Source organism: Aythya ferina (assembly GCF_964211825.1).
Source record: "Aythya ferina genome assembly, chromosome: Z".
Lineage (NCBI taxonomy): Eukaryota > Metazoa > Chordata > Aves > Anseriformes > Anatidae > Aythya > Aythya ferina.
The window spans coordinates 12,819,393-12,834,950 of record NC_140299.1 but is presented as its reverse complement, the minus strand read 5'-3'; positions in this window follow the sequence as shown (position 1 = coordinate 12,834,950).

Here is a 15,558-nt window from a genome sequence, read left to right as displayed (position 1 = left end):
GTTATGAAAATACTGACTTTAAAATTAGAGAAAACAGAGTTGAACACACAGGATGCTTGTGCCCGTGGTCAGGTCAGGAGGTTGGAGTGGATTTAAGTTATATTTATGGTTTTGACCCTCATAGGTCACCCTGGCCACCAGTTTGGTCACCACAAATCTCTGCAGTGGGACTGGTGTCAGTGGAGCCTCCCAGCACATGGGGGAACCAAACACTTCCAGGCACCAGTGGGGGGTACAGGCACCAGTTCAAGGCTTCTGGCCAACTCATGGCTGCCTTGTGAAGTGAGCAGCTGCAGAGGATCTAACAGGTGAGTTTCTAATGATGCAAAGTCAGTAGAGGTCAATGTGCTTTTTAGATCACTTCCAGTCATGGCTTTATAGAATGAAAATCTGAAGAGAATGGAAATAGCCATAAAGTTGCCATAGGTTTTTGTGAGAGAGAAAAGCAAGCCTGTTTGCATTCCTTGTAATTGCTTCATCCTTTCTACGTCCTTCCTTTCTACCTGTTTCTGTTAAACTGAAAAGTGTAGTTAGTATATCTGAGGTAGGTGGAGGAATGCAGCAGTGTTGCATCAGACATAACTAGAAAAAAGCTTACCCTAGTACTTGCCATGAAGCTAAGCCTTTTGGAAGACTATTTTAAGATTATTGGACCAAATCTGAAGATCTGTTTTCAACCCTCCAGCACCTTACAAGCTTGGGCTTGCAGGAATATCATTTAAACTCTCCTTGGAAAGAACCAAACAACTGAGTAACACCATTACATAAAAAGCACAAATAAAGATGATTTATTTGATGTAATAAGTGCAACAAGCAGACCAAAATAAAAAACCCTGTCATTGGCAGCACTTCCTTTTTGCTAGCATTTGCCTCCTACTTCTTCTGCTCCATTTTCCTCTCCTGAAAGCTAGGATCATGGCTGCTGCCATCTGGCTTAAAGCCAGCAGGAGATTTCCATTGTATCACAACAGATGCGTTCTTCTCACTTACTCTCTCCTTTCTCCCTTCACCTTCCCCCACTCTTCCTTATTTTTAACGAGCTTTACTTGGCCTGCTGAATGCTCAGAGCTTCACCAACAGCAGAGCAGTGGAGCTAGACCCTGCCCTGGCTTGAGAGATCACAGTTCCTAAAAAGCTCCCGATTCCAGCTGACCTCCTGCCGACCCCTGTAGCCTGAACATAGTACCCCATGTCTCATTTCAGCCCAAGTACCCCAGGATTTACCACAGCAGGAGGTTAATCATGCCTGTGGGCAAATGGCTGCAGATGCTGCAGATAGAGTAATGTGTCATTACTGGCAGGACCCTTAGACTAGAAAGACTGATAAAACAAGTAGATCTGCATTGCTGAATTTCCTGTGCTCTTGGTTTCTGTGGGGTGCTTGCATTGGATTTGGGTAAGGAGGATTTTATCTAGCAGTAGATATTCTGTCCAACAACCATGTTTTGACATCATGGATGTGCATTTGTTCTCTTCAGCAGATGCACAATGAAAGAACCATGTGGGCTTTTCCACAAAAGACACCACTGAAGCAGTGAGTGGCAGACACTGGGTGTGATGCTTGCCCATTTCTCCTCCTTACTCTATGAATTGTGCATGCTCAGTGCTCTGAGCTTCCTCACGGAAAAAAAAAAAGAAAAAAAAAAAAAAAGAGGACTCCACCCTCAGTCTTCCAGGCAAGGCAGGACACACTGGAAGACAACCGTCAAAAAAAAAGATCTTTTACTCTCTGCATCTAAAGCTCATGGAGTTGAGTTGCAACAGAATGATACAGCAGCAGGAGGAATGAGACATGGCATGTATGAATGCTTTCTTCTGAGCTAAAGCATACATAGTCTTAATCTGATTTTACACTGCTAAGGTAGTAGAATTGGATTCATTCATTCATTATTTATTTATGTATTTATTTTTAATACCTGATAAGCTGTCTTTTTGATTATACTGTAACTTTTACATGCACTTTTTTTTTTTTTTTTTTTTTTTTTTTTTTTTTTTCCTCGGATATGTTTCATGGCTATTATTTATCCCTGATGAAGAAGACAAGACTCCAAGTTATGAATCTGGAATACAGTGTGTTAGCAACACCGTACTCAAACATTTCACAAATATCTGTACCTTCCCACTGGAAACCAGCCTCTATATAGCATTCCTCCTACTTCCATAGACTTGTCTTTGGTATGTTCTTTGGTATGTGAAGTATTTGAAGAGTTGGAAAGAAATCTAGAGGAAGAGCATGTTATACACCTAAGGGCTTATACATGCTTTTTTTTTCAGACTGCCAAGGAAAATCTTGCTTTTCCAATATATGAACTATATAGCACCTGAGTAAGTTCAGCCTGCAGTGAAAGAAAGTTGAACTTACAATTGCATTGCACCTTACAATTGCATTGCACCTAGAGCATTCAGTCATTTCCTGCAGCTCACCCAGGGTGCAAAAACTTGTTTGCCTTTGTCCAAAGGAATGATGTTACTGCAAAATTGATCTAGATGCAAAATATGAATTCTATTTTCCTGCATGAAATCTGGGCTGAGAATCTTGTGGGGAGGACAGACATAATAGAAAAACTAGGCACAGATCTGCACAGCAATATCTATTGATTTATACTTTGCCCAGCTTGGATTATCGTTTTGTTGTTCATAGTATCTCCAACAAGAAAAACAGACCCCTGACATTATCGTATGTGTAGTTTGTATCCCCAACATTCTCTTCCATGTGAAGCAGCCTACAGGATCTATGTTGTATAGGGGTTGATGAGTAGGGACAGAAGAGTGCTTAAATTGTTTGAACAGAAGTGTCAATTAAATGTCTCTCAGGGCAGAATATATACTGTAATCTCACTAAAATCAATAGAGGCTGGAAATGAGCTAGACTGTAGATGAACTCAGTGCTTTATATTTGCAATATTCTAATCTATTAATTAACAAGATGCTCTTAACTCTGCCATTTCACTTTTTGGTGATCTTTGCTGATGGTATGTCTTCAGATTCTATCTTCATATTGATAGATCAAAACCCAACCTGAATCCTTCTGATCCACCCTCCTATCATCCAGTCATTTCTCTCCTTGCTTTCTTATGAAGTTAAATGTTCACACACTCTCAGCCATGTCTCTATCTTTGTTCCCAAGGTATTGCTGCTCCCCAGATATTCACCCATTGACATTATCCTTTTCCTGCTGCCTAACCACATAAATAGGGGCTGCTTTTACTTGGCTTGTGGAGCTTCTGGTTTCTTGGCATGAGTGAGACATAGCTCCACCAGCTGCTAATGATCCTGGGGGATAGTTTGCATATCAATGTGCTGTTGCAGCACTTCTCTCCCATGTCCAGCAACTATTCTGCAGGTTCCAAGTGGATGTGGTGAAGTCAGCCCACCATTGTTTTATATTCTCTCTGAAGAAACTACTTTGCTCTGCACCATGGTGAATTTTAGAGGCACCAGTAGAGTTATATCAGACTTTGTGCGCAATCTAGACCATAGAAGATAGGATCTTCTGCTAGAGATCTGTGGGATGCAAAGCAGTTGAGTGCTTTTGGCAAGGCTGTTTCCTGTGGATGTGTTCATTTACAGTTTCTTAGCATTAAATTCTGAGGACAGTAATAGGTTTCCTGTTGCCCTAAGGTGGAAAGAAGTGCTGCAGCAGCCACAGACTTCCCCTGGGCTACAGGGAAGTATGCCAAAGTCACATGGCTGTTCTCTTTGCACAGAAGACCTCCTGGCCCTGACTATGCTAAGGCAAATTTCTGTGTTGATGAGGGTTACATGGCAATAATTTACTTGGCTCTGCCTCATGCTTTGGTTTAGTTGTCCTATTTGCATTTTTCTTCATCCATTTTCAAAGCGCACCTCTGTGTCCCTCTGTGAAGGGAGTAGAAGGTCTAATCCTTAATTTTCACAAAGCATTTCAAAGATGCCAACACACGACTGCTGCTGCTATTTTAAAAATGCACTTTCCTCCCTGTCATGCATGCCATCTTGGGCACTTGCCTGTTTTGGGGTTGCTCCCATCAGCACTTAGTGTCCCATGTGGCACCACTGGGAACTGCTGCCCTGCTGGGCCTGCTTACCTTTCTACGTGACTCACACATTTTTATGCTGCATGAATAATTACTCTCTGAAATTCAAATTGTTCCAGCCTATGTGCGGCAGAGATTTCCTACTTCAAATTAACATTAAATATTGCATGCATGAATCCCATATGGACTCGAAAGGGAGGGGTGGGGTTGCTTTGTGGCATCCACTTCCAATATCAGATGATAGGAAACTAATAAAGGGGTTGGTGACAGGAGCTGGATTTTCACTGACTAGCTAGAAGTGCAATGGACAATCTTTGCTGTGGGGGAGCTGTGGCTGCAAACATGACTTGGGCACAATAACCTAAGAAGGCACAGATACTTACTTGAGTGAGCTCTAAAGGCTCCAACTGAGACAAATTTGCTGTTTCTGGCAAAAATAGATTCCCCAGGAGACTCCAGTCATTTCAAGACATCTGCTTGCAGATTTAGAGAGGGGATATTCTTAGTTTAGAGAACTCTCCTCCGCCTGATCTCTCCTGGTATAAATGCTGCTTACTTAAAGCAGGAAACCAGAAGAGCTGTGAAATGAGCAAACAACCTGTTCAAATTGCTAGTTACTTGCTGCTCAAGAGAACAATAAATACTTCATTGAAAATCCCAGGACCCACGCAGAAAAGTGAGCACACTGTCCTGGCTTAAAAGTGATGCTGGATTTCACCTCAGGCACAGGGGCTGTGTGTGGTCACATTCCTTCCCAGTTCACTGATGTGCTTAGATAAAACGGGGCAGTAAGCAGGAGATGTGTTCCCATGGATTTTGGAGATTTATAGGTAGATCCTGCAGGAACATCCATGATCGTACATAGGATCATGGTCAATGTCCTTATTGTCCACTCAGCACTTTCTGAAGCCAGATGATTTATTTCCCTTAGAAAGTTACTAAAGGAAGACCTCGGAAGGTCCTTGATCATGTGCAGGGAATTCAGCATAGCCCTCCGCTGCCACTGACTCTGGCAGAGCATAAACAAACGTAATTTTGTATCCTGCTCTTTCCCATGCAAAATGTCCTGCAAAACATTTCTGCATTCCCTCTCTTACTTTCCCAGACCCCCTCCTTTTTCTTTCTCTCTCTCTGATACTCAACCCGGTTTTAATGAAGATGCTGCTGCCAGTAAAACAGTGGCTATATTTGTTTAATGAGCCTGTTCCAATGTGTTGTTTAATTGCTCCATTATTTCCTTTGTCAGCACTCCGGATAACAAAGTTATTGGTATTTGACTAATTTTTCATGCTTGAATTAAAATATATCAGTAAATACAATGTCATCTGCAAAGAGGAACTACCAGCAAACTACGGGGATTTAGGGACTTGATTTTTCCTCTCACTCCCTGAGCAGTAATTACTGAGATAAATGAAACTTCTGGGTACTGTTATTTCACATTGAGGTTTAACTGCTTGCTTCCTGGACAGGAAGACATCAACTTATTCTTTGAGTGAAGCATAAACAAGAACAGGTGTGGAGATACTTAGTGAAGGATTCACAGGGAAGGCAGCCAGTGGGATGTTTGTGCTAAATGTTATGTCCCTCATATGTAGGTTAAAAAATTAATTAAATCAAGGAACCACTACTAATGTAATGATTTTATTTGGGACAGTATCATCTCCTCCTCTAAGGAGATGTGCTCACAGAGCACTTCAGGTACATATTACAAAGAAGCAGAGGTTTATAGCATAATCATTGGGAAATGAGAACTCAAGACTCCATGAAGAAAACATGCTACAGTCCTTATGGCTGGAGCTATAAGGGAGAGTATAAACCTTGCTCCTATGCTATGACTTCCTTCCCCACAGAGCACCTTTCTGACCTGCATCCATCTCTCCTGTGGGAAGGGAAGGGAAGGGAAGGGAAGGGAAGGGAAGGGAAGGGAAGGGAAGGGAAGGGAAGGGAAGGGAAGGGAAGGGAAGGGAAGGGAAGGGAAGGGAAGGGAAGGGAAGGGAAGGGAAGGGAAGGGAAGGGAAGGGAAGGGAAGGGAAGGGAAGGGAAGGGAAGGGAAGGGAAGGGAAGGGAAGGGAAGGGAAGGGAAGGGAAGGGAAGGGAAGGGAAGGGTGTCATCCATAGTGATATCAAGCCTAGCAATCAGAAAATGGTGAGTGGATAAAAGCAGCTTAAAGGTCTTTTGACTTGTTGCAATAAGATACTTTCAAGTAGGAGTGATTCTGAAATTATCTCGAGTAACAAAGACAGGCTTTCCAAAGCCTTTTAAACTGCAAATGACAGTAGTTTCCCTTCTTGTGCAAGCCCGGGCTTCTATAACCCCTTGAGACATCCTGTCACTGATTAGCGTAAAGCATCAGTAAGCCAGAAACTTGGGAAGCGATCTGGGACTGGAACACACCCTCATTATAAAACTTGTGATTGCTGCAGTACAACATCCTTTTTAGCTCATTTCATTTAAGCACAGGACAGCAAAAGTTGAGAGGGGAGCAAATCACTGAAAACCCAACTGTCAAACTTAACATAGTGAACAGCAGAGGAGATGAGGAGACTGGAAACGATGATTGGAACTTCTGATGAGACAGATAAATGTAGGGGTTCAGGTTAAGATGTTGTAAATCAGGTACAGATGCCACTTGTGGACAGTGCCCTTGCATCAGGTACTCAGGCACTTTCGTCATGGTTGTTCTGACAACAAGACTGGAATTCAAGCCTGTAAACTGATGCAATACTGCTTACAGAGCAGGCAGCAAGAGATTAGTTACCTCTGTGATGGAAAGAAGTAAAAGAAAAACTCCTAAACAGATATATTTTAGGCTCTGAATTATAATTAGAAAACAAAGAATGCCTCCAAAGGAAATCATTGTTGCAGGAAAAACAAACAAACAAACAAACCAAAAAAAACCTGTCAGGTAGTTGCAATTAGTCTAGTAAAACGCTACATTTAACTTAAAAGATAAAATCTAGAAAGTACCAGTACTTTTCCAAGATTTCTACATGGGGAAAGAATACATAGGAAAAGTCTAGGGAATCCATTGCAGCACAAGATGCAAAATCTTGGAAATGGCAAAGCTCAGGTTTCCAAGACAAATCTCTGACTCTGTATTCTAATGATTTTGTACATCTGCATTTATGTTCTTATGTTCTATCTTCTGAACATAAGAACATATCTTTTGATTATCACTTGTTGAATCATGGAGTCAAAATATCTACCTTATTTTAAATGGAATTTTTGTGAATTTGTGGGCAGGCAATGTTAAGTGGCTGTTCATACACTTGAGAGAGAAAATCTCTTGATTTCAATTCTTGCTTCAAGCTGTGTTTGTGTGCTTGTACTCACTGATTGTTTAATATGAATATGGAAGTGTGCATTGAAGTAGAGACAAAAACATGCACATCCAAACCACTGAACAACAGAATGACAGTAGTTCTAGCTCAGTTTAATTTCTTTTCCATGTAGTAGCATAATTTCAAGCACAGGGAGAGACCATGCTGTCTCCATCTGTCCCCATCTGAAGAGCTTTCTCCAAGGCCAGCTCTCACCTCCAGGTTGGTGCACCCTCTGCAACTGTTTAATGCAAGATACTTTCCTTCTGCTTTATCCAAAAGTCATTCAAGGGGAGAACAGCACCATTTTTTTTCTGGCAAGATGCTTTTGGTGGAGAAGCAGACATTCACAAAGAGCTGCCTCTTCCAGCAAGAGCAGGGTACGAGTGAGCAGTGAGCCAGTCACCACTGGATTAACCTTGTGATGAATACTTGCAGGGAGACTGGAAGCAGAAAGTTACGCATTGACTGAAATTTCATTTGAACATTCCTTGAATAGTTTGGAATACTGCAGAAACTGAAAGGAATCTTGTGCTGCTCATAGACATAATGGGTCTATTATTCAGTTGTCTAAGCACTCTACAAAAAATAGATTTGTATGTGTTAATAGTAATTCTTTTGAAGTAGTCATCAGAAACAGTGGGCATGAACCCTGCAGAGTCCTTGAAGTGACTTAACATTTTAAGTCTGTAGGATGTCCAGGAAAAAAATAAAATAAAGTGGAATAAATAAAATATTTTGAATGGGCAGCAGGTGTATCTATTTGACTGACACACAATGAAAGAATGGCTGCACTGGTTACCAGGCATTGACAGATCTTCTGTATATTTGTTTGTACAGGCACATGTGTGGTGGTGTACGTGTTGCACAAGAAACACTCACTATACTCGTTACCAAGTCTCATTCATGCTTGAAACAGGAATTACAGGATTGCAAGGAAATTATACTGTAAATTATAACAAGTAGGTTAGAACATAAAGTATTTATTAAATAAACAGGAGAAAGTCCCAGAGAGAACAAGAAGAAATAAAAAAAAAAATATTATAAAACATGCTGTCAGGGAAGGCTGAGGGAATGAGATTTACTTAAACTGCACGTACAGCTACATCTATCCGTACAGCAAGGGTATTCTAAAATGGAAGGAGATCAGTAGTTTTCTGTTCTAATGAGAAAACAGTAAGAAAAAAAACCCTCATGTTCTATTGATGCAGAAAGAGCTTGAATTGAAGGTTAGGAGATGCTTCTAAACTGGAAAGTAACCCTGGAAGATTTTCACAGCCATGTTAGTTTTCAAGAGCAGGTTAGAAAGACACCTGAAAAAGATAATGTTGCTTGTACCTGATCTTGCATCTACACAGACACTTAGATTCTACATATCTCCCAGAAACCCCAATTGCTATGTTGCCAGTTGATCCTGATTTTAGTAAAATGTTAGGACTTGGCAAAAAGCTGAAGGAAGCAAGATATGGGGAGCAAACCCAACAAGATAAAATGCAGCATGGATTCGCTAGATGTAGATCAAGCCAAATTTCCCATATTATGTTCTTTCTTAACATACCTAATTTTATTGACAAAAACAATTTACTTTGGTATTAATTTCTTTGGTATTCAATCTAGTGTTTGGTATGATGTCTTGAAGAAAATTATTAAGTGAAGTATGTAGAACTGCTCAGGAATTTGAAGCTCTGGTTAAAAGAGAAACAGAGAAGAGTAACAGTGAAGGGCGGATTACTAGTAAAGTCCCCCACTTGAGACAAATCTTAATAATAATTCTATAAATTACTTTAATTTAAAAAGAGGTCAGGTACTGATTAAATGTAGTGAAATTCATTTGTACAAAGTGCAAAGTCATAGCACTTAGGGAGTAATAACAAGTTTTTTTGCTATAAACTGTGAGGTAATTAGTTGAAAATGTTTAAAGGATGACTGCATGTAGCTAGAATAAGCTGGAAGTAAAGTTGTAAATGAGATCTTGAAATGTGTCAGTGAGGTATTTAGTAGCTAGTAGGAAGAATTAATGTTCTTGTGCATCCCTAGCTTCCTCTGAAATACCATTTGCAATTCTGGTCACTTATGTGCGAGAAGGGTAAGGGCTTAAATGTAGAAGAGGACTGCTAGCACAACCAGGGGAGCAGATAAATGTAGGAATAAACTAGAAAAGGTTTATTCTTTGTCCAGCAGAAAGAGGGCTGAGAGAAAACAACAAACAAAAAAACAAAATACAACAACCTCTCAGCAGGGATGGGGATTACAAAGAGCTACATATGTGGACAAATAGATACTAAATGGATAAATAGGTATTAAAGGACAAATGGATATTAAATGGTTTTATGAAAACAGGAAATAAAAAGGAAATTCCTAACTATTGGATAGGTTAATAAACAGCTTCCCAATTATAGTGATAAAGGTGAAAGAAATAGAACAACAACAACAACAACAAAACACAACAACAACAACTAAAACATCTTAATAACTCATAAGTAACTAGAGCCTTGGTAAATTCATGCCAGGAGATGTATGAAGTAGTATCACTGACAACAGGGCACCCACATCACAAGATCTTGCTTTCTTGCCTCCTGTCTTCCAGTAATAAAAATATAAGTCTTCCGCTTTACATACTGCTGTGGTGGTTGGGAACATAAGGACTAACATCCTGGATCAGACCTCCAGTTCATTTCATTTGATAATTTGATTTTGGCAATAACAGCAAGCCAAAGCTTCAGAGAAAGTGCAAAACTGCTAAGGAAAGCATGTGATCTAGCATACCCCTGGGCAATTTTCCTCCTACTCATCACACAGAGACTGGTGGATGCCCTGAGGCATGAGAATTTCTCTTGCTTTTAAAAGTTTGTGTATGAATTCATCTGATGTGAGTATGGATGTTTGAACTGTCTTTATAAACATGGCAACTCTTCTGGATTCTACTGAAATCTTCACCTCAAGATAATCTGAAGTATCTGACTGTAGTATGTGATTTCATAGATTCCCATTTTGCCTTTTCATTACAGAGAAAACATACATGGCATATCTTTCCACTTAATGGAGGTCTTGGACTCTTAATGTGTTCTTTAATAGCACTCCAACTGATGCTGCTCCTGTGATATTTCTGTCTGGCAGGTTCTTCCTGCTGCTAATATAATTTCTTTGGCCAGTCATTAGTGGCATTCCCCAGGGCTCAGTACTGGGGCTGGTCCTCTTTAATATGTTTATCGATGATCTGGATGAGGGGATCAAGTGCACCCTGAGTAAGTTCACAGATGACATCAAGTTAGGTGCATGTGTCGATCTGCTTGAGGGTAGGAAGGCTCTGTAGGAGGATCTGGATAGGCTGCACCGATGGGCTGAGGCCAACTGCATGAAGTTCAACAAGGCCAAGTGCCGGGTCCTGCACCTGAGGTGCAATAACCCCAAGCAGAGCTACAGGCTGGGAGATGAGTGGTTGGAAACCTGCCAGGTGGAGAATGACCTTGGAGTATTTGTTGGTAGTTGGCTGAATATGAGCCAGCAGTGTGCTCAGGTGGCCAAGAAGGCCAACAGCATCCTGGCTTGTGTAAAAAACAGTGTGGCCAGCTGGGCTAGGGAAGTGATTGTCCCCCTGTACTCAGCTTTGGTGAGGCTGCAGCTCAAGTACTGTGTTCAGTTTTGGGCCCCTCGCTACAGGAAGGACATGGAGGTGCTCAAGAGAGTCCAGAGAAGGGTGACGAAGCTGGTGTGGGTCTGGAGAACAAGTCCTATGAGGAGCGGCTGAGGGAGCTGGGCTTGTTCATCCTGGAGAAAAGGAGGCTCAGGGGCGACCTTATCGCTCTCTACAGATACCTTAAAGGAGGCTGTAGCGAGGTGGGGGTTGGCCTGTTCTCCCACGTGCCTGGTGACAGGACGAGGGGGAATGGGCTAAAGTTGCACCAGGGGTGTTTTAGGTTGGATATTAGGAAGAACTTCTTTACTGAGAGGGTTGTGAGGCATTGGAATGGGCTGCCCAGGGAAGTGGTGGAGTCACCATCCCTGGAAGTCTTTAAAAGACGTTTAGATGTTGAACTTAGCGATATGGTTTAGTGGAGGACTTGTTAGTGTTAGGTCAGAGATTGGACTCAATGATTTTGAGGTCTCTTCCAACCAAGACAATTCTGTGATTCTATGATTTGTCTTTCTTGGAAAGCCCTGTTGCTGCAGTATATTTTTTGATATAATGTGGTCAAATATGAACAGAGAGGAGCTGCTATTCAGTCCATTGGGGTAAAAACAACTACAAGAACAACAAAAAAGTACCAAAGTAGAAGTATTTTCTGCCTTTATCCATCTTCTCTGAGTATGATTTTTTGATACTGCTTTTTGAAAGGTGTATTTCTGAAAGTTATAGTTGAAAGAGTTATTAAATTGTTGGATCAGAATAAGGAAAAATGAAGAGCAATGCACATAAAATCCAACTTGAATTTCAACATATCATTTGTACTGAGTGCCACATGTCAATGTAATATTATTATTTTAAAAAATCTACAATTTAACAATTTTTCAAGAATAGGAGTATTGTATTGCATAGTACAGTTATTCTACTTGTCAAGTGCCAGAGCTGCTAAGCTTTCACACCTTGTGCATGTACATGTGGAAGACTCATGGCAAGACTCTGTATTTTATTTATTATTTTTTAATTAATTAATTAATTAATTTTTATTTTTATTTTTATTTTTTTGGCTTCCCTTGCAATAAAAACAGAATTCAGATCAAAATTCTAATTTAAATCTTTCAGGGAAAAATGCTAGAAAAGGCCACACACCTTCAATCTTAAACAGTAAAGTTTCATATGATATTTACACTATCCAAACAAGGATAAAGACCAAGTAACAATGGTTCTGCTGAGGACCACTAGATGTCAGGCTGAACAAAGAATTAACACAGCCTGCTCTGTGTGAATTTCGTCGTTGTGTACGGGATTACTGCAAAGCCTATGAATCCTCTTAAGAACACGAGGAGGAAACAAGTTCACAGTCCGTGGACTGTCTTTCTCTTTAGGTCTGTGTATCACATCCATCACTCAAGCTCTTGAACATTAGCAACTATATATTGTAGGGACAGCATATCTTCTGGCCCAAAACACTTTGCTGGAAGGTCTTGAAACTTCACCAATTCACTGCAGCTTTTAGATGCAAAAATTCTAGTGTGTGGAAGCTGACAAATTCAGTGCTGCTTCTTGTCTCAACCAATTCCATCACACCAGGAAGGATGGCTGCCGGCCAGTCTCCAAGAGGTACTTCATGAAGCCCCCTTGCTGAACAGGCAATGTGCACCAATGTACAAAATTTGCCACTTCTAGTTCCAGAGAGCAGTAGACAGGAGGGAAAGCAGAGTAAAGGAGGAGAGAAATGAAAAGGGATAAAAATTAAATGAACAGAACTGCTGTATACAAATGGGTGATTTATTATGTGATGTCAGCTAAATGAATGTTTAGCCCTGGCAAAAGTAGCTGGTCAGGTCAGTGAATGATGGCCCAGTGATGAGCTTATAATAGTTTACAGCCCTGACCTGTTAAGGGAAGGAAATCACCAGTATTCCCTTGCATCATTCTTGGCACAGTTGTTAGAATGGAGACATCACATCACATCTGAAACCCCCAGCATATTAATATTTATGATATTTGCAGCTATCATCAATGCTCCCAAAAGAATGTATTAGAGGGGTGCAGAATTGACTCATAAGTCTGACTTGCCACATGCTGCAAAATTTCTGCATACTTTTTGTTAGGGCCCCTTTTCAACACAATAAAAACAGAATGCTCTGTGTCTCACAAGAGAGAGAAAATGTAGCAACTTCATAGCACACCATTGTAAAATATCTTTCTTCTGTTTTTTCTAAGTAACATATTTAATAAAATGCTTTCATAGATTTTGTGGCTTCCCTACTAGGGCACTTAGAGAGCTTCATCAGATCCACAGTGCAGGATTTCCCTTTGCAAAAACTGTGTCAGATTCTTTGAAACATATTTTTTTTATTCACATACTGAGTAAATTCATCCTACTATCTTACACTGGAAGGAAATCAGAGCTGCTGCTCCATAGTTCCCAGTAGCCCCTGCACCTTTACAATACTGTATTTCTTGTGTCCAGAGCTGTGCTTATTTCTGGAGAGTGCTTTACCCAACGGGCCACAGTATACTGTGAAAAGTCATGAATGAAAGGAAAAAAGGAATAAGCAAAACTTGACCCCAGTTTTGGTTTTTGATTAGGGCTCTAAAATAGCATCTCTGCTCCAGACTGACTGTAAACAAAGTCCTGCCCATGTTCCTGGAATTATGTTTTACAATTCTGTAACTCTATAGTTTTAGCAGATCATGAACTTTTTGATAGCAGTGGAGTTTCTGGGTGGCTTTGTTGTTGCTAAACTGTGAAAATCCTCATGCAATTTGATGATGATGTTCATTGACAGAAAAGTCAATATTTGATGGAGTAGCCTTTAAGGGATGTTATTTTAATAGGATTCGGTATTGCAGACCTCAGATGTTCAAAAGCATGAGTTGGGCCATTTTAAGGCTGCCAAAAGCATAATTAGGGGCTGTTTTTCTTCTCTTTGTGGTTCTTTATGACATATTGTAAGCATGTTTCTAAACAGCCAGGAAGGCCAGAAGTGTATTTTAAGACAGTGTACCCCAAATTCTCCTGATTCTTACTCCAGGGGTTTGCAAGAGATTCCTGTAGGAAGACTAACATTTGATTTGACTTTCAGGTCCCTTCAAAATGCATGATGTCTATGTACTGTCAATATGTGTCAATAGTTTCCAAGTGTGGAAATCTACCATTCTCACAGTGCTTTGGCAGATGGCAGATCACCAAAGGAAGGCCCCCTTCAAAGTGGACCAGTGAGAGTGGAGGAGAGATTAACAGTTACATTATACTCCACTGTGTTAGCAATCAGTTAGAAAATTAACACATACACCAGCATTCCCCCAGTTCTTAAGAGTATTTCAGGAATGGTGGCAGACTTTTTGCTTAAGAGACATTCATCTCACCTGAGGTGCTTGGATAAAGCAAGGAGAAATGAACACATGCACAGAAGTACCAATGTAACAAGAATGAAGGTGTTCACAGATGAACCTCTTTAAGGCTGTGCTAAAAAAAGGACAAGATGAAAGACTATATTATTCATGTGAGTAAGCTGGATTGCAATAACAATAACAGTGAAGTGAATGTGGCTTTCTTTTTTTTTTTTTTTTTTTTTTTTTTTTTTTTTAAGAGGGGGGAAATGTTTATTGTAAAAACATTTGCCACACGATGGCGGCACTATCCAATGGGACCAAAATTTTGGCTGTTATTGCTGGGAAACATTTCGGAGTTTTCAGGAGGCTGATTGTTACTGGACCACAGTACAGCTAAAAATGAAGCATTGGCAGCATCTGAATAGCTCTTTTGCGCTGTGGATGCTAAGTGGCACAGTGGGTTAGTACCATAGTCTTTTTCTCCTGGAGACTGAGCCCTGCATCCTGACTTGGCCTATAAATGCAAACAAGCTGGGTGGTCTCATCCTGGTCCCTGTTTGTGCATATCACAAAAACACCACACAATTTGGCACGGCCAGGAGCTGCTTCCTGGGAGAGGAGTGGGCTTCAGCTGTGCAGGGAACGGCAGGTCCAGGGCATGGTGAACCATCAGATCTGTGAAGGGAAGCTTGTGTAGCACCTGCTCAGACTGAACTACGGTCACCATCTGGAACCAGTCCTAATCATATTCAAAGTACATTTGCAGTGTAGTTTATTCCATGTGCATGAAATTCGAGTTAGATCTTTATTTTATCCTTCTCCCTATTGCTACTTATGGGACTTTGGTGCCAGCAAGCACCATGGGATTTGACTTCTTTTTATGCACAATTACAGTGAATAAATTTGTTTTGAAGTAAAAGTTGCTTAAACATGTTTCAATTGTCTACAGTGCGGGAGCTGCTGGTCCAAAGCTCCTTTGCTTCGGGGCAAATCCCAGGGTCTGGAAGGCATATAAGGCATGACCCAGATGTCTGCATCAGCTCTGCCGAGTGGGTGCTCCAAAACCTTTATTTCTCTATCAACAAACCTGGTGCTAGGGTGATGGTATTGCTCCAGTTTTACTTACTGAGAACCAAAACAAAGAAAAGATGAGAGACTTGTATAGGTTTATGAAAGAGACAAGGACACTATTGGGACAAGAATTTGGGTTTATGAAAGCCACAGCAGTGGGGTTTCTGGAGTGGAAGCTGTACAAAT